At 35.9% G+C, this 12,955-nt stretch overlaps 1 protein-coding gene across 3 annotated transcripts in view; it reads left to right on the top strand.

The window, feature by feature from the left end:
- Nucleotides 1-12,955, top strand: part of tai (taiman) — a 107,814-nt gene that overhangs the window by 25,866 nt on the left and 68,993 nt on the right. The gene's annotated exons all lie outside the window — the stretch shown is intronic.

Below are 12,955 nucleotides of genomic sequence, written 5' to 3'. Positions count from 1 at the left end.
ATTTACATTTTAACATTATTCTCTTTTTATTTTGATAATTATCAATATTTATTTCTTCTCACGGCTTCTTCGAAATGTGATCCAGTGTTGGACACTTTTAAAACAAAGACATTTCACAACACTCGAAATTCTCTTGCTAAATGAAGTACATTTTTAGAATACCTAAAGATTTTTGCAAGCACAAAATCAATAAAATAAATATATACGCATTTGAAAAGAGCTTATTTATTATATAGAAAATTTGAAATATCTTGAAAATACTTTTAATGTTTTGCTTAAAATTGTCAAGTTGGCCTTGCCAATACAAAATCCAAGATCTTCAACATATTTTATATTCAATATTAGTTTAATTTTTAAGAGATGTTATTTCAAGAATACTTTTATCTATTGCAAATTTTGACCTAAGATCAGCTGAAAACCTTAGTTTTATTTTGAATTATAATTGTTCTGTGCATCTTTTACTTGGCTAGACTTAAGGAAACATTTATATTCCACTTTACTTATCTCTCGATAATATTTTTGTTTGCATATTTGTTTTTGTCTGCTTAATTGTTATTAGCCCATAAATACTTATCGAACAACCTGTACAGATTGGTTCAGTTTTTCCTCGAGTGCCAGCATTAAAAATCCATTTGTAGCCCGTTTTCTTTTTTTTTTCTTTCTTTCACCCATCTGGGCACATAAACAACTTGTTAAGGCCCTCCATAAAAAAGGCGCTTTCAAGTGCTAAATGTCAAATTTACGCAGCTTTATTTATGGTTAGCAAAATTTCTAAAGCAATTCAAACTGAATTTACATAAAAGCCAAATAAATAAAGTGAACTCAGATAGAGATATATACCCACAGCGTGTGTGTGTGTGTGTGTGTGTGTGAAATAACTCATGCTATTACGAATTTGACGCAAAGTTGTGTAATACGCGCTGTGAGTAATTATGACGAAAATAAAAAATGGCAAAAAATAGCTAACTTTGGCCTGCAGATAATTGAATACCCTTAAAAACCATTTGGCAAATGTGTGGCATATTATTATGAACTATTACTCTTACGATATATTATATTCGGCTCCATTTTCAACAAAATAAAAACAATATTTGTGTGTGAATATTGTTTTTGCCAAAAAATTTCAATGAAAATAAAATAAATATCTCACAAATCGTTTCTGTATAATAGCGCAATTTTCGAAGAACTGTTTCAATGTATGCTAATTGATATATTAATATAAAAGCATAATGAAACTCAAGAAAGATATTTTAGAAAATTTGAGTAAATCAATTTAATGACAATTATATGTATATAAAGAGATACTGTAGTTATCTGATCACATTAAAGTCTAAGAAACTAGAGTCAATTCTTATTAAGAAACGTTACAAAACGAATGACAATTTCATAGTATTCATTGTAAGCGTATTAAAAATGTGTGCTCCATTGAATGAGAATTTCTAAAATTCAAAGATTTTCCCCAAAGAATATGGCATCTATATTTATATATAACATGATGGATTGTGGACTTTATTGACAGGCCAACGCATAAATCATGCCAAAATCTTTAGCAGTTAATTAGTGTGTCGCCTGGCGACGATAGGAGCGCGGGGCGGGGCTGTGGTGCATATCATATTGAGTGAAATCTTGTGTCTGATATACATATATTGTTAACAATGCGCCAATGCAAATCAGCTGAAGTGCAAATGGGCCAGAAAATTCCATTCCAATTGTTGCATATTTTATACAATCCAAAAGCAAGCGTTCGGTCGCGCTACTCGGACCCAATTCAAATGCAATGCGATCCACACGGCCCCTGCATAAGTGTCGATTATTTTATGGAGCGGGCGTATTGCTCGACTCTCAAGAGGTCTGCCAAAAATGGCCAGACCAAAATCGAAAATCGTAACGCCGCGCTATATAACAATAACTTGTGCCAATGCACATTGCCTGCCTCTAATGATGATGGGCTCGCCTGCTTCTTCTTCTCATCTATTGTTGTTGTTATTGTTGTTGCTTTTGGCATATGGTAATACGTGGCAGCAAATATTTTAGTGCTCTACTCTATTTGTTTTCGCTTTTTGCTAGGCTCTTTGCATAGTGTATGCAAATTTATATGAAATCCATTGTGTATACCCTGTAGTACACATGGGTAAATGGGTATGTACGACAGGTAAATGGAGAAAGGTAACAAACACTTACATTCGGCTTGAAATTGTTGAATTTTTACATTTATTTAAATGGAGCTTAAATATGTTGTAGATACTTTCGGATTTGGAATATATACGGAATTAAAATATTTGGGCACTTCTGTTAAGTCTGTTTATTTTTTTTAATAAAAATGCTTTCTTCCCATTTAATTTTCATTTATTCAAAAGAGTTTTTTATTACTGGGTATCGCGCAGTCGTGCATTAGTATTTTGCACATTTCCCTCAATTATTTCTTGTATATTTGCTACTGCGCGTTATAAATTTTTAATTAAATTTGTTTTGGTCATGGAATTCAGCTATGAATCAAAGTCCAGCACAGTAGACAACAGGCCCAACCTAACCAAAAACTCGAGTCGGGAACTTGAAGCTAAGCGAGCATTATATTGTTATATATATTATATCGTATTACGCTCGACTTGTCGGCGAGAGTATCTTATGAATTGCCATGACAACTTTTGTGCCATTTGTGGTCTCAGCTCTATGCGAGTCGCTTGCATTGAAGATCTCGAAATTGAAATTTATTTCACGGCCATTTCACAGCTCCATATCCAGCACAGACTATATTATTGCAGCTATTTGGCCGCTTAGCTCAGCTGATGTTTTCGTAATTCTAGATCCAAGCACAATTAATTGCATACTACGAGGCGTCTTAACTTGGGCTACTCATAAAAATCAATAAATTGCTGTCATTGCCTGATGCTGCGTACTGTTGGCCAAGTCATTTGTTAAACGTGATTTGTCTGCAAAATAAACCCAGCTCATAAAATAGGCGCAAGTGTGCACCTATTCTACTTACGTATGCGTACAGCTTATGTGCGACAAATTGTCCTGCAAAAAGGGACTGAGCTTTTAGCAGTCGATAAATATCGATATCGAAATGCCGTTTTTGAGCAATGCTCTTTGGTTTCAAGAACTAGAGTAGCTAGATTTTGGGATAAATCCTATAATCATAATTAATTTGTTTCAAAGATTTTTCTTGTATAGTTCAGGCCACAATAAATATATTCAATAAAAAATAAGTAATTAAAGTCATCAACATATTTCGTTTTCACTAATTGTATGCCATTAATATTAAAAACACATACTTTAAAATTAGCTTAGCAGCTCGCATCATCTCATCTTTATGGCACTCTAAATAACATTTTATACGCGAGCGTTTTACAACACTGCAACACGGCACACTGTTCCCAAAATATATTGTACCAATTCACGCAAATCGAAGAATATGTTTTTCTGGCTAATTAAGTTTTATGTTCGCCGACTATCTTGTATCTTAACAACCTGCTTATTTATCCTACTCCTGGTAAGAACCTAGCTATCCGAAATTTACGTTTTACAACTCGGCTCATAATTTAATGGCCGGCGGCCCACAATAAAAATGCTCGGCGACATTTCTGTGGAGGGTCATAAAAAGAGTTTTACAAATGAAATTCTTCGTTCTTATGCGGCAGATAGAAGAGAGAGAGAGGGAGAGTTAGTTTCTTCTCACATGCGTTCCATTGCAAACATATTTTTCGACATTCAATTTAATTGTCAACCCGACAATTTTCACGCCAGGGCATTTGACAGTTTGTCAGAGACTTTTCCTTAACAAGTAAAAAATAACAAACAAGTCAATAGCTGCGATCTGATTTGACGGGAGCCGGAAACAGCAGCAGCGGCCGCAATGAATAATGGAAAATTAGCCGCACTTTTTCTGCATATTTTCAGCGTTTCAGCCTGTCTCGCTCGCACACGCGCTGCTGCTGTCCCTTTTTAATTTGATTAATTACTTAAATTTGACATAAACACGTTTTAGCACAAATGAAGCAGAACGCAGATAAAACCGAGCAAACTCCGTGCTCTGTCTCGCATTCTCTCTCTCTCTTTCTGGCTCTCTCTTTCTCTTACTAATTTTCGCTTGAACTGTGCCCCATTCTTTTGCTTTGATTAATGAATTGATTGACAACACGAGACAGCCTTACCTCAGTTGATTGTTGTGCCTTTTGTTGTTCTTGTCATTATCGGCTAAACACTTGCTAGAGGATATTGATGTAGGTGCTGCCTCTGTCGGTTTCTGGCATTTAAAAACTGCTTCCGGGCATACGAGTTAATTTATGCCATCCAATTTTTTGACTTCGATTGAGCCAATGCCTTCATAATGCGTTTTGACAAGCACAAATTGATTTGGGTTCGTTAGAGATAGACTCGTATATCCAAGGGATGCGAATTGTCTGTTACAAATATACCAAATGCGACGCTTTAAATGTAACTGGTAAAGCTTCTTACTTTGATTAAGAATTCTATTAGCAATTTTATATTAATTAGTTCTAGTAGTATTCATTATTTGTGTAGCAGACTTTAAGGCCAGTTGTTGAATAATATTTATTTTGACACTCTCAGAAATCAACATTTTTTCCAATTCAAATTCTTCAGTATAGTGTTAAAAACAATATTCGAAACTTTTTTCGCATTCTTTTCCATTTGAAACTATTTTTTTTTTTCTTTTTTTGAAAAAATATTCGCTGTGTCATTCAATCAGAAGTCGACCTTTTCTACAAACAATATTTTTCTTCATATTAAATTCAAATGTAAATAAAAGAAGAATAATGGGAATCCGGGACTGTTTTTCAATGTGGTCCAGGAACTCATCTATTATGCAGCCTTTTCCTTTTGGAATAACTTTTCAATGGTGGAAAACACATATATTTGGGATTAAGATTAAGAGAATGAAACAGATTTCCTAATTCATTCCAGTGTCAAGTAGATCATGAAAAGATGCTTTAACTTTTATTCAAGAAAATATTATATATAAAAATATTATCGCTTGACCACACTCTCGCTGTTTTTCCACATTTCAAAATACTTTCTTTTCAACATTTAATACAAAAAATGTTAATTTTAAATATATTATTATTGGGCTTTCTCTTTTAAGCAAACGCTGTTTAAATGTGTTTCTTATAAAAATCAAAAGTAAATATTTTGTATAAATTTAATGCAAAGCTTTTTTGACATTTTTGCGTTGACATTTATGGTTTATATATTTATATATTATTATAATTTAATATGTTTAATAATAATCTGTAACAAATTAAAAGAAAGGGTATTCAAGCGTGCCTTATTCGATAAACGTGTTCAAGATACATGTGTTATTTATTTTTTACAAACTAATTTAGCTTTAGTTATTTGCCTCGCATGCCAATGGGCCGTTATTTCGTAAAGCCTGAACTAGTTATAAATTAGTTTTAATATACAACGAATTTTGGCTGCAGACGCGAGATATTTCGGCAAATTATTTACGTTGATTTATGTTGCGTTTTATTGTTTTTTAATCAAATAAAGAAATAACCCTTTTTTTTTTTGTGCAAACTAACCCATTTTTAACTTTGGAAAAACCAAACATTTGTATTTACTCAACATTTAATGCTAAAATTCATTTGCGCAAGTACAAAAGGCTTTTGTGGGTGCCTCGTACAACCGAAACGGGTCTCTCGGCGTGGCTCTGTTTCTCTGTGTGCCAGTTTTGAAACAGCTATCGAATGGAAATGCTAAAACCGCATTTCTATACACTTTGCTGCGTGGGGTTGTATTATGCTTGGATCGCAAAATGTGTAAGGCATTGATTAAATCAGCTTCGGTTCCAAATTTAATTTCTTGTAGTTTTTCGTCTAGACTAGGCAGAAGCATTGCTTGAAAAATTGGTCTCTGTTATATGCATAATACGTATATTTTTGTAGGAATCGATCCTTTGAAGATATTAAATTCATCAGTTATCATCTTTTGCCCTAATCTATACTCGGTGCAATTATACAAACCTCTTAACTTTAGTAGTTCGAACCCGACTCTGTCTATTGTCGTTAACATACCTTATGTTATTTAACAGAGGTCTAACATTTGAATGGCCGCTTTAGGCTCTTATCGACATCTCTATATCTGAGAGACTTGCCAGCCCTACATTTATATACACATACATATGTGCCATATGATATGATAGAGGGTACTATTTCCGCCATAGGAACTATCGTTTAGAAAGCAAAAAATATTGTTTACATTTGTTATTGATTGCGCTCATTTAAGAAATAGCTACTAAAAATATACTAAATACTTGCTTAAATGCTTTTTTTGGTTTTCTATAAAATAAACCAAACTAAGCATTTACGAGCTTTGCACTTCATCTAGAGCCCATAAAAATTCTTGACTAGCTTAAGAGTCATATTGTGTGTGCGGGACATGTGTGTTAGGGTATTTGATCTTCGACAGCCTGCAGATAAATTTACTATCCGGTTGTTTTGTTCACGTTGGCGTTATCAGTAACAAAATTTAAACAGCTGCCGCGAACGCACTGCAAACAGTTAAAAAACATTCAAATGCTATGCCATGTGCTGTTTTTTCTTGTTTTTGTTTTTTATTTTATTTTTTTTTTTTTTTATTTCTCAGTTGTATTTCGTAGTCCGTCAAGCATTCCAGACACGTAAACCCGAGCACACCTCCCTCGTAATTTTGCTTACTTGTTGCTGCCTTTTCGTATCTACTCAAATTGGTCTTCAGCCAACGGCTGCCCTCCCCGTAAGCCCCCGCTGGGTGCAGGGCCCGAGCTGATATGCAAAACATGTGCCCCTATGCACACGCACACGCACACACACACACACACACACACACACACGCACACACGCTCGCATATTGAAAGACCTTTCCTTAACATTTTCATTTCCATTTCCATGGCGTTTTTCATGGCCTATGCCCACAGTTTGATAGCTATACGAGTTCTACGTCTATGGCTCTTTTCTATTACTTCTTATTATTCTTCTAGTCTTCTTCTTGTTGTTGTTGTAACTTGTGCGCTATGCGGAAATAGCTTTGGTAACTGATAAGTTGGCTTCATTTGTGGACAGGGCTTTCGGATTAAAGTCTGCTGGAAATTGTTATGCGCCTGAGGTAATGGCCAATAAAATTGATCGTGAAGTTGTCGTTTGAGCGTGTCTTGTGCAATTTAAATGACTTTTAAAGTGCTTGGAACTTTGGGAGTTCTCAACTGTTAGCCATATCCTGTTCGATGAAAATGCGGCAGAAACAAATAGCTTTAAGATAGCTTGGCCATAAAACCAAGCACATACACGTATCTTAAAGCTAAAAGCTTTTTTGATCAAATGTTTTTACATTTCTGCACAAGGTTTCTCGATATTATAAAGTTAATTTTCGATTCAAGCAAGCTTTAGATTAAAAAGACCATGCTTATAATTTATCTTTCGAATTTATAAGCTTACTCTGGGCGCATCTTAAGTTATTCTCGATGGGTCTGCTATTTCCATACATTTTCGATGAACTCTCAAAGATCATAATCTCTTTTGATGAAAATTTCCCTATCTAATAAACTTTATAAGTTTATGTTTGGTAAGAGCTCAAGCATGCCTCTCTATACTCCCTGCCACACGTGCTTTCCTAAAGCGACCCACCCAAAGCTAAAAAAAAAAAGAAATATTTACGTGACATTTTTACCAATCGCCTTTAATCCGAAATAATATAAACAATTACTTATATAAGTAATTCGACAGAGCGGAAAAGACATGTACCGTAAATAATGTGTAAATTATATTCAAAATTATTTTGTATACGCTTGATTAATTGGCTTTTAGGCTGAGTTACGAGACAGCTGCCTTTAAAATTTGGCCAGCTATGGTGTGGGGGGGCAAGGCACCTGTAAAACTCTTGACTACACTAAATACTTTTTTTTTTTTTTACAACTGATACAATAATAATGGCCCGCCAGATAAGAACAGCGGGCACTGTGCTTCCATTGTGGCTTATCAAGCACTTTAATTGTGGCGCTGGAAAGGGGATCGTTGAATGTTATTTTGTTGTTTTGCTTTTATGGTTACATTTGTTGTACGAAATGTCTACAAATTACTCATGCAACAAAAACAATTTATTCTTGTTCAAATGCCCTAAAGGTGCCTCAAATGTTCGTCTAGTTTTGGGCTTGAGAACAGCTTTAAATTCCAAACAAATCTTCAGTTACATTTGTCACACGACAATCGCTTGAGCAACCGCTCGTAATGGGGTCAGTTTAAAATACATAAACTCATTTTTTATTTTTTTTGCACAAACAATAAAAATATACAAAATAAGCGAAAAGCGCAAAATACTTTACTGTCGCGTACGCAAGAAAACGTACAACAATTTTTAGCGACACGCTGTGCCCCAAATAAGGAGTACAAACAACAACAACAACAAATACCAGACATTAATAATGCTAAGTAAATAAGCGAAATTGTTCAACAAACGAAATGCTATCTCTGAGAGCGAGCGCACTTAACACGCGCTTCCAAATGTATCTCAAGTATTCTCATATAGTATCTAAAAAAAAAAAAAAATAAAAAAGTGTAAAAATAAGAAGATTAATAAAACCAAACAGATTTACTCAAAATTTGTATACTGCCCGTGGCAAGTTTTGTGCTAAAAATTTTAGATAGAACTTTCATTTCATGTGGATATTTATTGAAAAGCACTTCAAATGAATTTTAAGAAAGTTATTTGAAAATTATTTTGATACCGATCGCATTGTAATCAAAAAATTTTTAATTAATCGTTTTTCACGTTTTTTTCACACTTACGGGTGGAATTTACCAAAATCCCACCGTTTTGGGTTGTGCGTTGATCAATCAATCAATCAGTCAAACACTTGGTCAAAGCTTCGGAAAGAGCAAAACTTGTGTAAACGCTTGACTTTTTTTTGAAATCATATTCAAAGAAAAGTAAATATAACTCGTAACATGAAATGATAAGTTCTTGATGTTTTATTTACTAAAAAAGATATGAGTTTATTTGCAATAATTTGATTTTGCACTGATTTTACTCACACACAATGTTTCCTTATACGATTTCTACTGGCAGCTCACGTACGAGACACACAGACACAGACGGTTTGCAAGCTGAAAGCTCGGCGCAGTGCTGAAATGCAGTGTGCTTAAAGCTCACCAATACTAGCACATTTATCAATACACACGCATGTAGGCAAGTTATATGTATGCATGTAGCATAGAGCTGATATCCAATCTTAAGCTATTAGTTCCAAGCGACTGCTCCGTAATCTACAACTACTTATTACGATAAGCTCCATACAATGGAGAGATAATAGAGTCAATGGATCTGGATCTCTGGAGCTGTGGGTACTGTTAATTAACACGCCACTTCATCAAATGAAATTCACTAAATTTTCACAAAGCCATGTTAATTAAAAGCGCCGTTCGTGGCACATCATTCCTTCTCTCTCTCTCTCTCTCTCGCTGTCTTTCTCTCCCACTCCCTATCTGTCCATCTCTTCTTGTCTGCTGCCTTTTTGCGCTTGAGATATTTTTTACACAAGTCTGGAAGTTGTTTGCTCTTTTGTCGTTGCTTCAAATGTTGTTTGTGGTTTTATTTTTATCAGCGACTGTAGAAAATATATATATATGTGTATACATATATATAAAAAAAAACTGCATTGAGGCATCGAGTGGCAGGCAAAACGTAAACAAAACGCATTTTGATAGTCACAGCCAGCACACGTTTGCCCTGCTCACTCGCTGCCTCCCTCTCCCTCTCTCTTTCAGTTTCTCTCTCTCTCCCACACTCGCTGCCTGCCTGGCAGCCTGCCTCTTTGTGCGCGTTGTATTTATTTATTGCGTGTAAATTTCGGGAGTAAACAAATAACCAAAAAAAAAAAAAAAAAAAAAAAAAGAAGAGAAATACTTAATAATATCGCAGCTTGCTGCTGCGCTTATTTGTATTTCCGTGACTGGAGCGCATGACGAATTGACAAATTGTTTGATTGTCGCTTGAGTGAAATTGTTGGAATGTGCATTTCGGTTTTGGGTTTTGCCTTATCGTCTGCCTTTGTTGTTGTTGTTGTTGTGCTCTGTTCTGGTTACATAACGCGCAGACGTAGCCACGCACACAACTAAACAAATTTGCCGGCTGTTTTATGAGAGAAAAAGAAAACCCCATCAAGAACCTGAGCATAAAAGACTTGCGACTCGCGAGCGCAAGTTTGGCTCATTGCAAGCTCCAATATGAAACATCACTCGCTCTCTCGCTCTCGCTCTCTGAGAGAGCCGCTCAGTTATGCAACGGCGAAGAGCGGCGCAAAGCGAGCATACGAAAATGCTACCTGCCACCGACCAGAACGCCCCCCACCCTTTGAGCAGCGGTTTATTGCGGGCAAAACTTCGACTTCAGCTTTGTCTGTGCGCAAGATTCTGCACATTTTACCGTTAACTTAATGGCTAAATCACCGTTTAGAAACGCAAGAACTTTTTGTAGCTTTCGTCTTGAGTGTTGAGCGATTTCAGCGAAAAATTCTCATGTCGAAACGTAATTATAGTATTTCTTATGTTTCGCAGACGTGCTTAGATTTTAATTAAATTCAAATTACACTCAATTGCAAGACCCTGAGATTTTGTGTGAGGATCAAGCGAAACATGCTCCATTGCCAGCGCCATTGGGGATTTATGCGCAGTGGATATATTAACAGTTAAAGCAGGCTGATGCACCAAAGCTTCGCTGAGCCTTGCACGTGTAATTTATATGCTCCGGGCGCTCTGATAAAACTCTTTTCTCACATGTATATTAATTGTTGTATGGCACACAAAATGAATTTACTTTTCTCTGTGTAACTTGTTTATTACTTGTCAACCGATAAGCTTTATGCTATAATCGAGTTGCAAATTGTGTTTTCTCTATGGCTGCCACGCCCACAAATGAACATAGAGCAAAATGTGATGAGTTTATGTTTTGCTCGCCAGTTCCTGACAAGAAGAAAACAATGCGCTTTGTTTTAATCAATCAAGAGACAAGAAAAAATATATGAAATGCAATTTGCACAGTGCAACAAAATATATATAAAATAAATACATACTTATACCAGATATCAGATACATATATGTATATATAAATGTATCTATGTATATGTATATCTAAAGGCGCCCACACAACGCAACAAAAAGCAACAATTATTAACAATGACAAGCAACAACAACAACAACAACAACAGCAACAACAGCAGCAAGAGCAAATGCATTATTATCAGTAAAAACACATGACAAAAGAATGCCAGAGAGCGAGACGGCCGAAAGAGGCAGGCAGAGAGAGAGTGAGAGGGAGAGGGAGAGCGACAGAGACTGAGACAGAGATTATGCTTCTGCTTTTGTGCCACGCGTACAGGAAATTATATAAAACATGTTTTTGCTGCTCGGGGCAGGGCAAGGCATTGCAAGGGGCCAAGGGAAAAGGGGGGGGGGGGGGTGGCGGGGCGGTAGGTGTGTGCGCGCACAGCCAAAGGCAAAAACAAGAAGAGAAAATAATAAAAACAAAAACAAAACGCATTGCAGTTGCAGTTGTTGTGCGTGTGTGTGCGTGTGTGCAACAGCAAATGTTGCTGTTTGCTTAAACAGCAAATACAATAAAGCATTCTCTCTCTCCCTCTCCCGCTCTCTCTCTTTCTCTCTCTCTCTATCCATGTGTATCTCTCAGTGCGAAAATATATATAAAGGCAACAAGAATGCAGCAGCAAAATAAAAAATATGAAAAAAAAAAACAACAAATATTTTATTGTTGTTGTTGTTGTTGGGTGGTGGCTGCGTTGAGTATACGACACGTTGGCAACAAGGGAAAAAATACTCGCGCGCACACACACACACACACACACACGCGTACCAACTGAATGCGTTGTCTCACATTCGGATTATGCAGCTGATGAGCTTATAAGAGGAAAGAACAAGCAAAGAAGATAAAGCAAAAGCCTCAACGGCAGCTTCTCAAGCACAAACAAACACACACACACACACACACATTGTAAGAGGATTTAATATAGGGTTCACCATTGAAGTTGTCAAATCGGAGTTAGTTTAATTAAGTAAATACTGCCGTGAAAAGGGAATAATTATTTAAAATGTATTCTCATTTTTTTGCTGTAAAATATTATAAGAAAAAAGGTTTGTTTTTTTTTGCCGTACTTAAAAGAAATATTTTAAAAGAAATTGTTAAAACAAAAAAATTATAAATTATAAATCAAATTAGTTATGAAAGCAATTAATTTTTGTTTTAAGTTTTTACAAAAATATTTGGCAAGTAATGAACCTTAGTCTAGCCTAGTTTTTGAGCTATCTTTTTACTGTGCTGTTTGCTTTAAGTCATCTTTTTCAAAAGTATCTTTTGAAAAATTTACAAATTTTGACCACTGTGCTTATTTCTAGCATACATTTAGACACAAGCCCCAAAACATTAACCCTTGCTTGCCGAAATGAAAAACTTGCACTTGGCCAGCGGCAACACATAAAGGCCCCCTACATAATGTCTGCCCCTGCGACCTCGTGACCTCTTCGCTTCCCCCTTTTTGCATAGAGAGATTCACACTTGACGCCTTTTACTAATTTCGCTTGGGCTACGCGCTGGTATTGTAGGGTTTTCTTTTTGGGCAACTGGATAAAGCGAGCAGAGTCGGGGGGCAAGGAAGATTTGCGGGGCAGGGCCGAGGGCGGCTCGACCCTAAGTGTTTCTTGTAACTTGAGTCTTCAAGTGGCCAGCTGGCATTTGCTTTTGCCAGTTTTTCTTCTTTTCCCGAGGCAAAATGCTCCCAGTGTGTGTGATTGTGTGTGTGTGTGTGCGAGTGTGCGAGTGTCGAGTGCGGCAACTTGTGTCAAGCCCAACAACGTTTTGTTAAAAAAAAAAAATTATAAAATAATGCCATAAAGTATTAAAAAGAATTGTAGAAAAATGTTAATAAAATTTTATTGTATTTTTTTCTTTCTTT

The sequence above is a fragment of the Drosophila virilis genome, chromosome 4 (assembly GCF_030788295.1).
Source record: "Drosophila virilis strain 15010-1051.87 chromosome 4, Dvir_AGI_RSII-ME, whole genome shotgun sequence".
In the NCBI taxonomy this organism is placed as follows: domain Eukaryota; kingdom Metazoa; phylum Arthropoda; class Insecta; order Diptera; family Drosophilidae; genus Drosophila; species Drosophila virilis.
Note: the sequence above shows the minus strand (reverse complement) of the source record. Positions and strands in the feature narration are given on the sequence as shown.